At 36.6% G+C, this 7,095-nt stretch overlaps 1 long non-coding RNA gene across 1 annotated transcript in view; it reads left to right on the forward strand.

Moving 5' to 3' along the window:
* LOC308357307 overlaps window positions 1-6,552 on the forward strand; it is a 28,703-nt gene extending 22,151 nt beyond the window's left edge. Inside the window, exon 3 of the long non-coding RNA XR_013968182.1 lies at window positions 5,836-6,552. This is a non-coding gene — a long non-coding RNA (uncharacterized lncRNA). The remainder of the gene's footprint in view (window positions 1-5,835) is intronic.
* Window positions 6,553-7,095: the final 543 nt, after the last annotated feature.

The raw sequence follows: 7,095 nt of genomic DNA on the forward strand, positions 1-7,095 counted from the left end.
ACCAGAGAGACATATGAGACATGGTAGCCAGTGTCTGATATTTAACTTAGTAAGATCTGAGTTTAAAACTTGTTTCTGCTTTTTACCAATTTTATGCTCATAGGCAACCATAACTTCTCTAAATTTCCTCATATAAAAATACCTATCCCAAAGTCTCACTGGCATAGATAATTGAAGCATACAGATCTTATAAAAGTGATATTTTTTCAAGTTTCATTTATCTATTTTCCATATAGATGTTATTTTCACATTATTTACGCCTATATGACTCGCTTCTTTTTTAGAAGCAAGAACAACCATGAAAAAAATTAAAAAGGAAATTTCAGACTACTAAATACATTACAATGCTATGAGGAGTCAAATACTTTGCCACTGGTTCTGGGAAAAGAGCTCAGTGGAAGATAATAGGGTCTGCAAATAGACTTTCTGGTAATGTTCATATTTTACAAATGATAAAAATGCAATTCCTATTCACTTGGGGAAAATTAGATTATTTCAGCAAAAATTTTGGAAACATTGTCAAAAATGAATCCCTATCTTATAAAAATCCAAGTTTTTAACATTTTAAAATAATAAGAAATGGTAAAAAGAAATAAATCAGCAATGTGAACAATTTCTCTTTGTATATATATTTGAATTACGAAGACATTACCGAGAAAATATGTCATAATTGTTCAGATCTTTCAGAAGGTAAATCTAAGAGTGCTTATGGAAATTTAAAAACCAAACATAGATATTATTTAACCCAGCAGTCCTTTTAAAAAACTTACAGTCAAAAGGTAATTGGGGGCATCTGGGTGGCTCAATCAGTTAAGCGTCTGACTCTTGATTTCAGCTCATGTCATGATCTCAGGGGATCTCAGTGTGGGATCAAGCCCCACACTGGGATCTGTGCTGAGCAGGAAACCTGCTTAAGATTCTCTCTCCTGGGGTGCCTGGGTGACTCAGTAGGTTAAAGCCTCTGCATTCGTCTCAGGTCATGATCCCAGGGTCCTGGGATCAAGCGCTGCATCGGGCTCTCTGCTCAGCAGGGAGCCTGCTTCCTCCTCTCTCCTGCCTGCTTCTCTGCCTACTTGTGATCTCCATCTGTCAAAAAAATAAATAAAATCTTAAAAAAAAAAAAAGATTCTCTCTCCTTCCTTCTATGACTCCCAACCTCCCTGCTTGCTCACACTCTCTCTCCCCTAAATAATAATGATAATAATAATAATAATAATAATAAAATTAAAATTAAAAAGGTAACTGGTCATATGGACAAAAATGAAGCTCAGAATAGCTCATCAAAGTTTTATTTCTCATGTTAAGATTACAGAAGCAAAAAAAAAAAAAGATTACAGAAGCAACACAATATGTAACAAAAATAGATTGAATAAATTAAATTACAGTTAATTTCATACAACAGAATGCTTCTTAACTATTACTATTTTTTTTTGTATTTGTGTGTTTGTATCTTTAAATTGTTTTGAAGTAGTAACACAGAGTTAACATTTTTAAACTGCTGATTTCAAAGTAGTATTTATACTTTGTTCTCACTGCTTAAAAAAAGACTTTAAGGGATGCCTGGGTGGCCCAGTTGGTTACACAACTGTCTGTCTTCAGCTCAGGTCATGATCCTGGGGTCCTGGGATGGAGCCCTACATCGGGCTCCCTGCTCAGCTAGGAGTCTGCTTCTCCCTTTCCCTCTGCCTCTTCCTCTACCTGCTTGTGTGTGCTCTTGCTCTCTCTCTCTCTGCCAAATAAATAAATAGAATCTCTAAAAAAAAGAAGACTTTAAAAACAGAAAGAGAAAATGAGTGTATTAGCACACACACACACACACACACACACCCTTTAGAACCTAGAGAAGGCTCTGCATTAATATTAAAAGTAGCTCCATCTAGGCAGTAAGATTTCTCATTATTCCTGATTGTTTATTTTTTAGATTATTAGTACTAATTATTTTCTTCTGGAATCATCATGTATTACTTAAATAATCTGAAAGTTCTAATATAACATTCAACCCATCCTTGCTCAGGATACAAAACTTGGCAAAATACAACTTTTAAATTTTAGAAATTATCTTCTCTGGGCTGATATTTCAGAATATGTGAACATGTAGGGTTCATTCTCTGTGTACAGTGGAAAATTTCTGAATCGAATTTCGAATTTAGGTTAATCCTATGGAATATTTGGAAGCATTGATATTTCTAATTTCTTACATATTTTCTGAGAATGAAATGAGGGGGTTGTGTTGGGAGTCTGTATGAGAGATTATAGGGGCAATGGTAGAACTGTACTGATAAATTTGGGCAATATTCCATAGTTAAGAGTATAAATGATTTACACTCAGGTAACAGTGCTCTAATTTGAAGTACAGTTATATAATTTTGTCTTCTACCAATTGTTCTTGACCTTTGAAAAAGGAATTTCAAGGGAATGATGAAGTTACAAATGAAACTTAAATCAATTAATACAATAATTGGGGACCTAGGAAAAAGAGGTGCTTTGTTTATGTTTTATAGAAATTCAAACTCAATCCTTACTTAGATTTCTTCCTTATCTGTCACTGTTTCAATTCTGTAAAGTCATCCCAGGTATAAATATGCTTTTTACATTTCTGTTTGCAGGAAATTTTTGGCTACTCTGTAGCCTTTATTGAAAATAAATCTGTCTTGTTCATTTCTCAGTAAAGGAAGTCATCCATGCCTTTTGTTTTCTGAATCTCTTATATCAGGTTTATTGAGAGCACCCAACTATAATAAGGACCTAATGTGTGCCTGGTTCCTTGGGGAGTGCTGAGGATATAGTGTCAGACAACCTAGAGACATCCCAGTGTTCTGACAGCAATCACAAGAAGTTATGGGGGACAGACGACATGCTATGAGATCACTGCAGGTGGTGGAGGGAGTGTATTGTAGAACAGGAAATTGTACAGAATTTTACAGAGAACGTTATCATATTGAAAAATGGAATATCTAGAAATCAAGGAGCAGACTAAGACAGTTTTTTTGTTTGTTTCTTGAAAAGAACGGTTTATTGATTTTTGAACTGCAAACAGTTGTTACAAAAAGGGTTTTTTATTTCTTTTAAATAAATTCAAATGAAGAATGACAAGTAGGAGGTGACAGTAGTGACCAGCAAGAGGAAATGACTAGATTCATCTTAGTGTATGTCAGCTCTGTTTACACTGACATTGGAAATTCCAAACCTGGGATGCAGAACCTCCAACCTGGGATCAGGATATCTTGAAATGAGCACATGGAAGTCAAAGCGTTTCTTCCTCTTTCTCTTTTTCTTTTTTTATCTTTTGTCCCTTTCTGAAGCTACACATTAAAGTTGCTTTCCTGGGGCACAGGGTGCCTCAGTCAGCTAAACATCTGACAGCCGCTCAGGGTCCTGGGATCGAAACCCCCCCCCACCCCCACCACACGTTGAGTCCCCATTGCATTGTATAGGGCTCTGTGCTCAGCAGGGAGTCTACTTGGTCCTCTCCCTCTGCTTCCCCACACCCCCTGCATATTCTCTCTCTCTCAATTTATTTATTTATTTATCTATCTATCTATCTATTTATTTATTTTAAAGAGAGAGACAGCACTTGGCTGACTCAGTTGGCTAAGTATCTGACTCTTGATTTTGGCTCAGGTCAAGATCTCAGGGTTGTGAGATAGAGCCCTGCCCCAGAGTCTGCTTCTCTCCTTCTCCCTCTCCCCCCCATCCCTCCCCCAGTGCATGGTCTCTCTCTCTCTCTCTCTCTCAAATAAATAAATAAATATATATTTTATTAAGTTGCTTTTCGCGATGCCTGTGTAGCTAGGTTGGTTGCCATCTGTCTTCAGCTAGGTCATGGAATCAAGTCCCACATTGGGCTCCTTGCTTAGTAGAAGCCTGCTTCTCTCTCTGCTTGATGCTCCCCCTACTTGTCCTCACTCTCTCTCTGACAAATAAATAAATAAAATCTTCTAAAAAATAGTAAAAAAATATGGTTTCCCTCTGTACTGTGACAAAACTTTTATTTACCTTCTTGGTCCCACCTGTGAAAGGTCTGAAGAGAAAGAAACTCTATTTGCAGCCCAACATAAAGGAGGGACAGTACTAAAATAGATAATCCAACAGGTTTTGCATTGTTTAAAATTATTTTTCAATAAAAGAACCCCCAAACGTGTTAAGTTGTAAAAAATGTTGAAGAATGATACATTAAAATTGTGGGGGAAGTGGAAAAAGGACACATCTCCAAATTTTAATATTCACATGAAGAGCATAATTTAATATAAAAGAATATATTGCCTGGAGTTGTTTTCTCAGTAAATATAAACCAAATTATCCCCAGCAAAGCCTAGTTTGGCAATAAACAGATTTTGATGAGCTAAAAGAGCTTTTTTAATAGGTTGATGTACAGTGACAGGCAAAATTTTTGCTTTCCAATTTCTAAAAGTTTGTTGAGTCTTAAAAACCAGTGGAAAAGGCATGTGTGAGAGCTCTGAGGATAAACTGAGAGTATTTGCAAGGAAAAAGATGAGGGGAAGTTACACTGGTAGGCTTGGAGAATGTGTCCTACGTAGGAAATCCTAAAATTAATCTCACTCCATCGGCTGAGTGAGAGATCCGTCCCATTTCATCTGGCCACTTTGCTCTAATTTTCTCTCTACAAGCAAATACTAAAAATCAACGCTTCAAACCACATTCTAACAAGAAGCTTTCTCCAAAGGACCGAGCACATGACAATGAGTTTTAGTTATGACAGAAATTTTATAGACTCATTCCGTTGGCAGCTCTGTGATTACCGGGTGGCCTCGGTTACGGTATTTTTTTGTATAAAATCTTTTCAGTGCACTTGACACAGGGAGACCCAATATCCGTTTGTCAAATGCTCTGCTTTCTGGTGCCAAACAGATATCTACATGGTCAGACTGCTGATCTGTTGATAATTTTACATCCTTGAAGTCAGGTTTTACGATCTCACCATCTGAAGACATCAAAACATTGAAGGCACCAGACGACGGCCGTCACTTGATATCTCCCCTCTCTCATTTTTGTTTTTTGTTCAGGTTGATGGAAAAATGTAAATGTAGGTTTGGATATCAGGATGTTAGCACAACCCTAGGGGGAAAGGGTAGTTTTCTTTGTAACTTGGCAGGCCTGGAATGGCCGCTTCTGACATCATGGGTATTTTTAATGAAATATTAATGACTCTGATTTTAATAGGAATTTCAGCACAACCTAAATTAAGCCATTGGAAAAGGGATATGGTCCCGTTAAGAACAGTAAAACCGTAAGCCCCCTTCCTGAAGAGTAGCTGTGGGTAGTTAAAGTGACAATCAATTTAAACAGGCCATATTGCTTCGTAAGTCTCTGAAGTGTGAAGTCCCAGCATGCCTGATGTATTTCATTTTAATTTCCTTTTGGACAGAGCTATGGTTAGTAGGGAACCTCACACACAAAAAGAAAAAAAAAATGTGCCAAAGAGGAGGAAATTATTTAACCCTTTCAGAAAGCTATGCAATGCATTTAGCAAAGCAAAGAAAAATAAGCATGATTCGATTTCTCCTTTTGTTTTTAAAGAAAAATAAGACTGAAGCAGGAGTCAGTCATGTTGACCCACCCTACTGATGATTTCTGTAAAAAAGCCCTAAAATGCTCTCTTAACACTTACTTTGAGTTGTTGTTGTTGTTGTTGTTGTGTGTGTGTGTGTGTTTTAAGAAACTAGTGGTTCAAAAATAAATCTCTCTTTGCTCTTTCTATACAAGAAGGTAAAAAAAAATCATATCATCTCACATTATTATTTTTTTTTCCATCTCTCCTTGGAATGCCATGTCTAACTGGTCAATTGCCGATCTGTTGATAATTTTACAACCTAGAACTCACGTCTCAAGATACAGCTTTGGGAGGCAAATCAACTTTGATGTTTTCAAGATGGTGGCCTTGTCAATTTTCACGAGAATTCCAGATAAATCTGAAGGACTTTTTAAAAACTGTAAATGTTTCCTACGCACAGAAGGCTCAGCTACCTACAGAAGTTTCTGTGAGACTGTTTTGCTCCAGCAAAGCCAGGAGAGAAGACAGCAATTACGTGGTGAATGCGGAAGGCAGAGCTGGAGTCAGAGTCCGGAGAGCTAACTTTGACTTTTATTATCTTTGACACGACTTTATAATTTGACATTGTTAAAGTCATTTGTTCTGCCTTGGTTTCATTTTTTATCCTCTCAGTAACTACTGGGATGTGCATTAAACACAAAGCACCTTTTGAGATTTTTATATGTTCAAAATATCAATTTTAATGTACCTAAAATATTAGCTGTTGAGAAGAAAGGAAATTTTGCCATATGTGGGATATTTTCGCCTTAATACAAATTTAAAGGTGGCTGTCTGTATTAAAATCATCTACAGGAATATTTTTATCCAAGGATTATTTTAATACCCAAAATAATGGACCCTGTTATGTGTCCTTGTATAAAGAATGGAAAACATGACTGTATTCTCTTGATAAGAATAGCATATATCAACTCGTAATGGAATGAAATTTCATCAAATTAATGTTCCTGAAATACAGTTGTGGCAATAGTACACATTCTGGTAAGAAAAAAAAAAAAAATCTAATGCTCCCAAGACTAAAGACGGAATTTCTTTCCTAGACTGACCTTCAAAGCATTCCAAGATTTCATTTGCTTCACCTTAATGCCTGTCCAATATCTTTTCCCATTATTGCCAAACTGCACTCCTTTCTCTAATCTTGCTTACTATTATTCCCTCTCTCAGGGATTGTCTTTGACATCAACAGTAGATGTCAAAACGTACCCAGCATTCAAGGTCTAAAACAAATGCCATCTGTTTCACTGATCTACTGATTGCACATGATTTCTTCTTCCTGGATTCTCATAGTAGCTGAATTTTGTGGTCATGAAGAGTTAGCTTAAACACTGGCCCTACTAATTTAGGTTACTGACCTCACTTATTCCCCTGAATTATGAGGCTATCTGAAAGGTATTAAAAATGTCTTCCCTGTAAAGTTAAGAGATGTGAAGTGCACGGCAGACTTTGCCCATAGCACATGTATAGTTCCTTCTTTTTCTCCTGTTGTCTTCTACTACAGTACATATCGCTTACTTATTTATAAATAA

The sequence above is a fragment of the Martes martes genome (assembly GCF_963455335.1).
Source record: "Martes martes genome assembly, chromosome: 16".
Taxonomy (NCBI): domain Eukaryota; kingdom Metazoa; phylum Chordata; class Mammalia; order Carnivora; family Mustelidae; genus Martes; species Martes martes.